The sequence below is a fragment of the Cetorhinus maximus genome, unplaced genomic scaffold (genome assembly GCF_964194155.1).
Source record: "Cetorhinus maximus unplaced genomic scaffold, sCetMax3.hap1.1 HAP1_SCAFFOLD_44, whole genome shotgun sequence".
Lineage (NCBI taxonomy): Eukaryota > Metazoa > Chordata > Chondrichthyes > Lamniformes > Cetorhinidae > Cetorhinus > Cetorhinus maximus.
In genome coordinates, this window is record NW_027596099.1 from 3,660,242 (window position 1) to 3,671,330 (window position 11,089).

Consider the following 11,089-nt stretch of genomic DNA (forward strand, 5'->3'; position numbering starts at 1 on the left):
GCATATATCCTGTCTCCATATCCCTCGGTTACACCATACTTGCTCAGCGACTCTTGTCCGTGACCCAAATCTCTCTCGAATTGTTGTGTCACTGAGACAGTGGAGGTCATGAAAGCACAGGGTAATATTTACACTTTGCAGCCCTGAAATACTGACCATGTGGGGTGGGGTGGGGGGAAGGGATCGAAAGAGGCTAAAAGTTAGAGATAAAACAATTGATGGAAATACATTTAAAAATAATGGAAATAGGTGGGGAAAGAAAAAAATGTGTATAACTTATTGGAAAATAGGGGGATCGGAAAGGGGGTCGGGATGGAATAGAGGGTTCATTATCAAATATTGTTGAACTCGATATTCATTCTGGAAGGCTGTAAAGTGCCTAGTCGGAAGGTGAGGTGCTATTCCTCTAGTTTGCGTTGAGCTTCACTGGAACATTGCAGCAGGCCAATGAGAGCAGGTTGGTGTGTTGAAATGGCAAGCGACAGGGAGATCTGGGTCATGCTTATTGACAGACTGTATTGCCTCATCCGTTGGGAATGAGTTAGCAACATCAGCCAGAAATCAGTGAGTGAGGCACTGAAATATACACCACCAAGAGTGGCTCGATATCGCCACGGCTGATCCAGTTCAGCCGACCTTGAAGGGCACATCTAACCGAGGTACTTGCAGGGCAGAATTGTAAACAGTGCTACATGTGAAGTCTATGGTGACCTGATCGCTTGGCCTTCGGCAAGTGGTAAGGGAACCAAAGAGCAGGCCTGAACCTGCTTGACCTCAACCACACCAGGCAACCTCTCCCAGTTGGCCCTGTCCATGACCGTTTTGGTAGGGGCGAACACGCTTTGTCAAGACAAATCCTGTCCTCACACGAATTACACACTCGATCGTGCTGTGGAACTCCCATCGTGCAAATGGGACAGATTCGTTAAAGGTCGAAAGGTCCAAAACTGGGCATTGGTGAGGCGGCGTGGGGTGAGACAGAGAGAGAGAGAGGCTGAGAGAATGAGGACAGATGTAGGAAGAAAGAGAGACAGAGCAAGGCAGAGGGACATATATATAGAGAGCGAAGGTGGTAAAGAGATTTTAAGATGGATAGGACGATAGATAGATCGATAGATAGATAGATAGATAGATAGACAGACAGACAGACAGACAGACAGACAGACAGACAGACAGACAGACAGACAGACAGACAGACAGATAGATAGATAGATAGATAGATAGATAGATAGATAGATAGATAGATAGATAGATAGATAGATAGATAGATAGATAGATAGATAGATAGATAGATAGATAGATAGATAGATAGATAGATAGATAGATAAATAAATGGAGGGAGATAGACACAGAAAGAGAACGTGACAGAGAGCAAAACAATGAAATAAAAGTGTTCGGGAATTAAAGATGTTCATTTGTATAGCGCCTTTCCCAGCCTGTGGATATCCCAATGTGTTTCACAGCCAATGACCTTTGGATAATGGTGCGCAGGAGTTGGCAGGGCCAGCAGGTTGATCATCAACTAACTACCGGTTGGCTGGGCAACAAGCTCCGCCAGACAGATTGGTGACTGGGGACAGGACAGGTCCGCTTCAGAGGCAAATGATTAACACACTGACAACGGCTTTAAATAAGAAATATTTAACTCTCTCGGCTGATGTAGAAGGCAGAGGCAGAGAGAGAGAAACACAAAGAGATAATGTGAGAGGAACAGGAGAAGGGGAGGGAGGGAGGCTGGAGGAGCAGAGGGCTACGATTGAAGGAGATTGGCTGAAGAAGCGATGGTGACACAAGGAGAAACTGTTTATTTGCATAGTAAGTGGTTCAAATCGGGAATGCACAGGCGGATAGCGCGCTGGAGGCACACTCAATCGAGCCTTTCGAGAAAAGAATTGGACAATGACCTGACCAGGAAAAACAAGTGTGGCTCTTCAGTGGAAAGACCCCTTACTGGCACTGGGTGAGTTACTCCTGCAATGAGTCAGGGCAGATCAGAGGGGCCAATGGGCCTCTCACTGACCTGCAGTCGTTCGATGTTTCGATGATAAGTAGGGAAAAGTGAGGAGAGAGAAGGGAGAGAGAGAGAGGGGGACAGTGCGAATGGGAAAAGAGGAAAACAAATCATCGTGAGAGAAAGCTAGAGGGAGGTGTAAGAGAAATAGGGAGCGAGGGACTGTTTCAGGCCACGATGGAAGAGTGAGAGGGGCAGAGTGTGTGTGTGAGAGAGAGTGGGAGGGAAGAGAATCAGAGGTGGGGTGAAAGAAAGAAAGATAAGGGCGAGAGAGAGAGAGAAATACAAAGAGAGAGCGAGAGATAGGGAAAGGCAGGTTGAGAGAGGCAAAGGGAGAGACAGGCATAGAGATTGGGGTGAAAAGTTGAATGGCAGAGAGACAGAGAAACCTGCAGCAAGACAGAGAGTGTGGGAGAGAAAAAGAGAGAATTATGGATAGATAGATATATAGAGATTGATCGATAGATAGGCGGATAGATAGATGGACAGGTGGATAGATGGATAGATGGATAGATAGATAAATAGATAGATAGATAGATAGACAGATAGATAGACAGATAGATAGATAGATAGATAGATAGATAGATAGATAGATAGATAGATAGATAGATAGATAGATAGATAGATAGATAGATAGATAGATAGATAGATAGATAGATAGATAGATAGATAGATAGATAGATAGATAGATAGATAGATAGATAGATAGATAGATAGATAGATAGATAGATAGATAGATAGATAGATAGATAGATAGATAGATAGATAGATAGATAGATAGATAGATAGATAGATAGATAGATAGATAGATAGATAGGTAGTAGGAAAGATGGATGGATAGGTAGAGACTGAGAAGAGGTTGAGACAGAGAAAGAGAACATGGCAGAGAGCAAAGGAAATGAAGACAAATGTGGGCGTGAAATAAAGGCTTTCATTTATATAGCACCTTTCCAAACATAAGAATGTTCCAACGTATAGGTCAGCCAAAGAAACCGCGTTGAAGTGTAGCCATTGATCAAATCTAGGAACACATGGAAGGCGATGTTCTCATGTTAATCTCCCACCATCAACCATGCAGCACCGGGCAAGGGGTGTTAGTGAAATTGGTTGGTGGGTAAACATTGTTCCCACTTGGGCACTGGGCAGAGCTCTGCGCATGTCTCATTCCAATATTGACAATGGAATGGTGTCCAGAGTGGGGGATTCACTATCAATAAGAAACGCATTGAAAATCGTCTGTAATGAATAAGTTGGAAAGAATGGCTTTTTACACTGAGAGTTCTGACCAGGAATGCGCTGCCTGAGTTGGTGGCAGGAGCAGACCGAATGAGTATCTTTCAAATGGGAATGTTGAGAAAGAATCGAAATGATTTTTTTTAATGGTAGGGTGATGGGGAAGGAGGAGAGGCTGAGTAGGAATGATTGTGCCAGCATGGGCACAGTGGGAAGCATGGACTCCTTGTCTGCTGTAGGATTCTTACAGCGATCACGGCAAAGGGTTCCTTTTAATCTAACCCAATTCAAGAGTTGCTCATATTTGTGCGCCCCCTCCCCCACCCCCACATTTATTAATGAAAACCTGGCTTGAATTTAAATTATCTTTTAAATAGATTAATTCCATTCAAAAACTCATTCCTGTCACTGCTGGCCTCAGCCAGCGGACTGTCCCTTAAACAAGGTGAAAGATGAGCCTATCCTCACTGTCTGTGTGTGTGTGAAGATTAACCACAGATTCCTCCCTGAGCTCATATCAAGAGTTTCAGTGCTGCAGTCAACTCACCTCTTACTCTGAGCAGCTTGGGGAATGATGAAGAAGGTACTGCTCCTGGTCCTTGTGTTCCTGGCGCTGGCTGAGCATATGGTCGCAGATAGGAGACAGAGTGTAAGCTATATAGCGACAGGTAAACACGTCAATCATGAACTAATCTATAGAACAATGCTGTCAATGAACTATCATATTTTCCTAATATTATTGCGGGTTACTTTAAAGCAGGCTTGTCCGTGTATGTGCATGTGTGAGTGCACTTCTCTGTGTGCATGTGCGTGTGTGTATGTGCACGTATGTGTGAGTGTGTGTCTCTGCGTTCGTGTGTGCACGTATGTGCGTGTGTGTGTGTGTGTGTGCTTGCGTTTGTGTCCGTATGTGCGTGTATATGTGTGTGTGTGTGTTTGTGTGAGTGTGCATGTTTTTTTGTGTGTGCGTGGGTGTTTGTCTGTCTGTGTGTATATATCTGTGTGTGAGTGTGCATGTTTGTTTGTGTGTGTGTTTGATGTGTGTGTGCATTTGGGTGTGTGCATGCCTGCGTGTATCTGTGTGTGTGTCTGTGTGTGTTTCTGTGTGTGTGTGCTTGTGTGAGTGTGTGTATGTGTGTGTGTGTGTGTGTATGTGTGTGCGTGCGTGTGTATGTGTGTGTGTGTGTGTGTGCATGCTTGTTTTTGTACGTATGTCTGCGAGTGTGTATATGTGTGCGTATATGATTCTGGGTGTGTGGCTAATCTAACCAAAATAGAGCTGGTTAGACTGCAAATTTTAAATAACCAAAGAAGTGAGGTGTAAAACAGGCATTTGAAATGGAGATGAGTAAGCTTGGGTGAGTTATCAGCAGAGATGGTGTGCATGAAGTTTACATGTTTTGTTAAGTGAAGAAGTGTTTGATCTTCAAAAGGGCCATGTGGCGATTTTTACACCTGACATGACAAATAAGGCCGGGTTATTAATGTGATTATTCTCAACAGCGTCGTCCATAATGATAACATGGAAAATTTTGTTTGTCTTGGGAAAAGTAACTCCTTAAAACTAGTTGAAACGATGAGATTTACAGATCAAAAAGGGCGAAATATATTTGAAGAAGGGTGGGATGCTGCGTAAGGTGTGGCCGAGTGAGATCTTGGAAGGTGCATTCATTAGAAACAGACTTGGGGAAGAAGCTTGTAGCTCCGCCACCGCCCAAACCCCTCACCCCCTCCCCTGCAGAAGTTTGCTGTCTCAGTAACGAAATTTGAGTGAAAAGCCTTCGAAATCACATTAAGCATTGAGTGCTTGTGGCAATATTCCTGGGTGTGTTAATAATTTGGAATTCATTTGAACTGTTGCCTTAAAGGGGTTTTGTAGCTGGGAGTCAGGTTAAAATAGAAATCTGGGGAACTGTTATAAGTATGTAACTGTAATCTTTTGCGTGCGTTTAAGTTTTTTTGTTGTTAATAGATTATAGTGGACACATTACTTCTGAATTCAGTGCACAAGCCTGCTCGTAATAAATACAAATTGCAAAATTGTCGCGAAAGATTGTCCAAGTTTCCCTTGGGAGGTTGGTCATCCTAATAAATAACACCTGCCGTATCACAGCAATTCATAGAGAGAGGAAGTGGATATTTTGCGCCTGAGCCAGCACTGCCAGTTAGATACATTTTGTTTGATCTGGACATTAACACCAGCTGCAACATTTGGATGCACAATACTCCCTACAGGAGAGGCGATGGTGCAATGGCTTGTTGCTGGAATAATGATCCAGTGAGCCAGGATAAAGTTCTGGGGTGAGAGGGTTCGAATCCCACCACTGCAGATGTTGGAATTAGAATTGAATAAAAATCTGGAATTTAAAGTGTAATGATAACCACGAAAATATTGTCGATTTTCGTAAAAGAAATCCTAATGCTTCACTCATGTCCTTTAGGGGAGGAAACATATTTCCATTATTTTTAATGTATTCCACCGATCATTTATCTATAACTTTTATGCCCTTTTAGTCTTATTTCACCCCACCCCCACTAGAGCTATCTGTACGTTGCCTGTCCTGCTATCCATTCTTAATTAGCACATTCTTTTAGATAATATCACTACCTTCAACACTTTTTTGTCTATTGTCTGTGACATGTTTTGGTTATCTCCTCCTATCACTTCTTGCTTGTCCCAACCCGCCTCCCTCCTTCTCTTCCCTCCACACCCCACCTCCCCCACCCCCCAAATACCACCCCCCACCCCCCCTGCCTTAAACCAGCTTATATTTCACCTCTCACCTATTTTTACTTAGTTCTGTTGAGAGGTCATGAGGACTCAAAACGTCAACTTTACACTTCTGCGCCGATGCTGCCAGACCTGCTGAGTTTTTCCAGGTATTTTTTATTTTTTGTTGAGGAAATCTGCTATCCTAACCCAGTCTGGCCTACATGTGACTCCTGGCCCGCAGCAATGGGGGTGTTGACTCATACATACTCTCTGAGCAAGGATCAATAAGGGATTGACAATAAATACCAGAGGTAGGGCAGTCAAGAACAAGAACAAAAGACAGAAAAGGGAATAAGAAATGTAATAGGCAGACAATTCAAATGCAAGAAGAGGGCCTCAGTGAAAAATAATGGGAATGGGGCAGACAACGTTAAAAAGACAAGCCTTAAAGCTTTGTGCCTTAACGCGAGGAACATTTCCAATAAAGTGGGTGAATTAATTGCACAAATAGATGTTAATAGGTGTTATATAGTCGGGCTTATGGAGACTTGGCTGCAGGGTGACCACAGATGGGCCATGAACATCCAGGGTTATTCAGTAATAAGGAAGGACAGACAAAAGTGAAAAGGCAGTGGATTGTATTGTTGTTTGAAAAGGAAATTAATGCAATAGTTGGGAAGAATATTAGCTACAACATTGTGGAATCTGTATGGGTGGAGCTGAGAAACACCAATGGACAAAAAAACGTTTGTGGGGATTGTATTATAGGCCCCCAAACTATAGTGGTGATGTCTGGAATGGCATTAAACAGGAAATTAGAGACGCATGTAATAAAGGAACATCTGTCGGTATGGTTGACTTTAACCTGCATATAGATTGGGAAAACCAAATTAGTAACAATACGGTAGAGGAGGAATTCCTGCAGTGTATACCGGATGGTTTTCTGTACCAATACGTTGAGGAAACAACTAGGGATCAGGCCATTTTAGACTGGATATTGGAAATTGAGAAATAAATAATTCACCATCTAGCTGTGCGAGGGCCGTTGGGGATGAACTGCCATAATATAGTTGAGTTCTTCATCAAGGTAGAGAGTGACATAACTGGTTCTGAGACTAGGGTCTTGAATCTTAATACATGAAAATACGATGGTTTGAGGCGCGATCTGGCTATGATGGATTGGGAGACGTTACTTAAAGGACTGATTTTGTATAGGCAATGACAAACATTCAAAGAGCACATGGGTGGACTGCAACAATTAATAATTCCTGTCATGCGCAAAAGTAAAACAGGAAAATGGCCAAACCATGGCTTTCAATGGAAAGTAGGGAAAGTATTAAGACCAAGGAACATGCATACAATTTGGCCAGAGAATACAACAGTCCTGAGGTTTGGTAACAGTTTAGAATTCGGCAAAGGAGTACCAAGTGATTGATTAAGAATGGGAGAAGAGAGTATCAGACTAGGATTGCGGGGAAGATAAATACTGACCGTAAAACCTTCTATAGCCATGTGAAGAGAAGAAGATTGGTCAAGATCAATGTAATCCCTTTCAGTCAGAAACAGGGAAACTTGTAATGGGGGACAAAGAAATGGCTGATCAACTAAATAATTTGGTTCTCTCTTCACAAAGTAGGATACAAATAACATACCAGAAATGTGGGGAACACAGAGTTAAGTGAGAGTGAGGCACTGAATGGAATCAGTGTAGGTAGGGAAACGGTGTTGGGAAAATTGATGAGATTGAAAACCGATAAATCCCGAATACCTGATAATCTACATCCCAGAATACTTAATGAAGTGGCCTAGAAGTAGTGTTTGCATCGGTGGTAATCTTCTGAGAGTCTATAGACTCTGGAACAGGTCCTACAGATTGGTGGCAGCTAATGTAACCTCAGTATTTATAAAGGAATGTAGAGAGAAAACAGGAATTCAAAGGCCTGTCAACCTGACGTCGTAGTGGGGAAAATTCTAGAGTCCATTATAAAAGATTTATTAGTTGAGCACTTGGAAAACAGCAGAAGAATCGGGAAGAATGAGCAATGGATTTACGAAAGGGTAATCATGCTTGACAAATCTGCTGGAATTTATCGAGGATGTAGCTAGTAGATTTGATGAAGGGGAGCCAGTGGATGTGCTTTATTTCGACTTTCATAAGGCTTTCAATGGAGTCCCAAATAAGGGATTTGCCTGTAAAGTTAAAGCGCATGGGAGTGGAGGTAGTGGATTGAGTTCGATAGATAATGGTTGGGCAGTCAGGAAACAACAGTAGGAATAAACGGTTCATTTTTGAAAAGCAGGCAGTGACCAGACTCGTGCAACAGGGATCGGTGCTGGGACCCCAGCTATTCAAAATATATATAAATGATTTAGTTAAGGGAACTGAATGGTAGATCTCCAAATTGGCAGATGACACATAGCTTGGTCTCCCACCTGGGTGAGCTGTGAGGAGGATGCAGAGATGCTTCAGTGTGATTTGGACAAATTGAGTGAGTGGGCAAATGTTTGGCAGATGCAATATAATGTGGATAAATGAGGTTATCCACTTTGTAGCCCAAACAGGAAGGCAGGCTATTATCTGACTGGCTATAAATTGAGAGAGGGGAATGCGCAATGAGACCTGGGTGTCCTCGTACACCAGTTGCTGTTGGTAAGCATGCAGGTGCAGCAGGCGTAAAATAAGGCAAATGGTATGTTGGCCTTCATAGCAAGAGGATTCGAGGGATGTTTTGCTGCGATTTTACACAGCCCTGTTGACGTTCGACTTGGGAGACATATTTAGCCTTTCACTCTGTTGGTCTCAGTTAATGAATAGCTCGTTTAATAAGCTCAAGGTGGAGCCAGCGCTAACCGTGTGTCTGTGTGAATATTAACTACAGAATGGTACGTGCGTTGATATAAAGGGCATCCATAATCCAGTCACCTCATTGTGACTCTGAGGGGATCAGCGGAAGATGAGGAAAGCACTACTCTTGGTGCTTGGACTCCTGGTGCAGCTACAGCCCATCGCTGAGGTTGGAGTGGTGCGTGCATCGAAGCCCCGTGAGTACAAATCTCTCAGGAAGAACAGAGCAGAAACATTCATAGAATGAAGAAGAGGCCATTCAGCCTCTTCAGCCGTTGATACCAATCAATGGGTGCCGTACCTTCACCTGCCCGTCTTTGTTCCCCAAACATTTAAACGTTTCCCGAACAGAAAGCTGTCCATCTCAGTTTTGCACCTTTCCTTAAATTTTTCCATTTTCAAATTATTCATCCTTCTCGAATATTCCAGTCGCCTTGTGCTTCCCATCTATGTGCTGCCACTTGGTGATATCTTGCGTTATTTTTCCCTCGGTTAGACCACAGTCGGAGCAATGTGCAAACATCTGGTCTCCATATCCCTCAGTTAGACCACACTTGGAGCCCTGTGCATAGATCTGGTCTCCATAAACCACAATTAGACCACCCATGGAGCATTGTGGACAATTCTAGTCTTCATATCCCTCGGTTATACCACACTCGGCGCACTGTTCACAGTCCGGTCTCCATATCCCTCAATTACAACACACGTGGAGCACTGAGCACAGTTCTCGCCTCCATTTACATCGGCTGGATCACATTTGGTGAGTTCAGCACAGTTCTGGTCTCCATATGCCTCGGTGCGACCACAGTCATAGAACTGTGCACAGTTCAGGTCTTCATATCCCTCAGTCACAACGCACCTGGAACACTGAGCACAGACCTTGCCTCCATAAACCTCGGGTAGACCACACTCGGTACACCGTGAATAGTTCCGGTCTCTATATCTGTCAGTCAAACACACCTGGGGCACTGAGCACAGTTCTTGCCTACAGATCCCTCGGTTAGACCACACTGGAAACGCTGTTCACAGTTCTAGTCTCCAGAGCATTTGGTTAAATCGCACGTAGGTACGGCAGAGCTCTGAATGTTGTTATGAATGAACTCTTCCTCTTTGTTTCCCTGAAGCTCTCGAAGGATGTGTTGGCTCAGGAGGCGTCTGCAGATTGGCACCATGTTCCAGAAATTGGAGACAGGTCAATGGAGACTGCCTATTATGGCTCAGATGCTGCATATATATCTTCCCTGGATAAACATAACATGTCCAATGTACGATTCGCCCGTGATTCCGACTGAAGCTATCTGTCTTTCCTGTAATCCCAACTCTGATACATTGTGTGGATCCAATGACCCCTGACCCACTGCTTTCTGAATCATGTGAATAAAACTGGCTGTGTCAATCGCCGCCCCTTGTCCGTTTCTCATTTCTCATTCGGATCGATGTGTCACCTTACCTACAGGGAAAGTGTGGGGAGGTCAGGACATGGCAGGGCCTTATTGACACCAGGCACCTCCAACAACATCACACTCTAGGAATCGTAACTTAAAATCCAATGTCATAGGTTCATCGCCCACATCCCTGGGTTAGTCATATCCCAATGAATGGGCAGTCCTGCCCGACATGATGCCACAGGGGCATACAGTAAATAGAGGCTTGCGACAGGAGTGCTCAACATTGACTCAAGTCTCTCTGATGTCACAATGAATGAGGTCAAACAGGGGAATGGAAACCTCCAGCTGTCAGCCACCCACCACTCTCCGGAACCTGATCAATCTCTACTCATCTATGTTCAACACGACATGGAAGATGCACTGAGCGTATCAGGGGCACATAATGGTCTCTGCTGTGGGACCTGCATGTCCATCACCAAGAGTTGCTCGTGGTCACCGTTACAGACCCAGGTGGCCGAGCGCTGTGAGGCAGAATAGACCCGGGGCAGGTTAACCAAAGAGAGGGAAGATTCTAATCGACCACATGCTCACCAATCTAACTGCTGCAGGTGCATCTGTCCCTGACGGTGTTGGTAGGAATGAACACCGCACAGTCCTTTTGACGATAGGCTCCTGCCTTCACATGGTGGGCATTTTGTTTTGTAGAACTTATGGCATTCAATGTGATAGACACAGAGCCGGTCACATAACTCCAATCATGGAATCCACTGTGCGCTGTGGACCATCAGAAGCAGCAGAATTGAATTCGAACAAAACCTGTAAGGTCATGGCCTGCCATTTTGCACATGCTACCACTAGCATCAAGCCAAGGGAACAAGCCTGGTTCCCGGAAAAGACAA

At 44.1% G+C, this 11,089-nt stretch overlaps 1 long non-coding RNA gene across 2 annotated transcripts; it reads left to right on the plus strand.

The window, feature by feature from the left end:
• Nucleotides 1–1,656: 1,656 nt before the first annotated feature.
• On the plus strand, nt 1,657–10,203 carry LOC144672796 (uncharacterized). 2 transcript variants are annotated; one of them, XR_013574177.1, is made up of 3 exons: nt 1,657–1,960; nt 8,837–8,999; nt 9,927–10,203. It is a non-coding gene; the product is annotated as an uncharacterized LOC144672796 (long non-coding RNA). The 2 variants fall into 2 exon arrangements; XR_013574178.1 differs by having other exon boundaries at nt 1,660–1,815.
• Nucleotides 10,204–11,089: the final 886 nt, after the last annotated feature.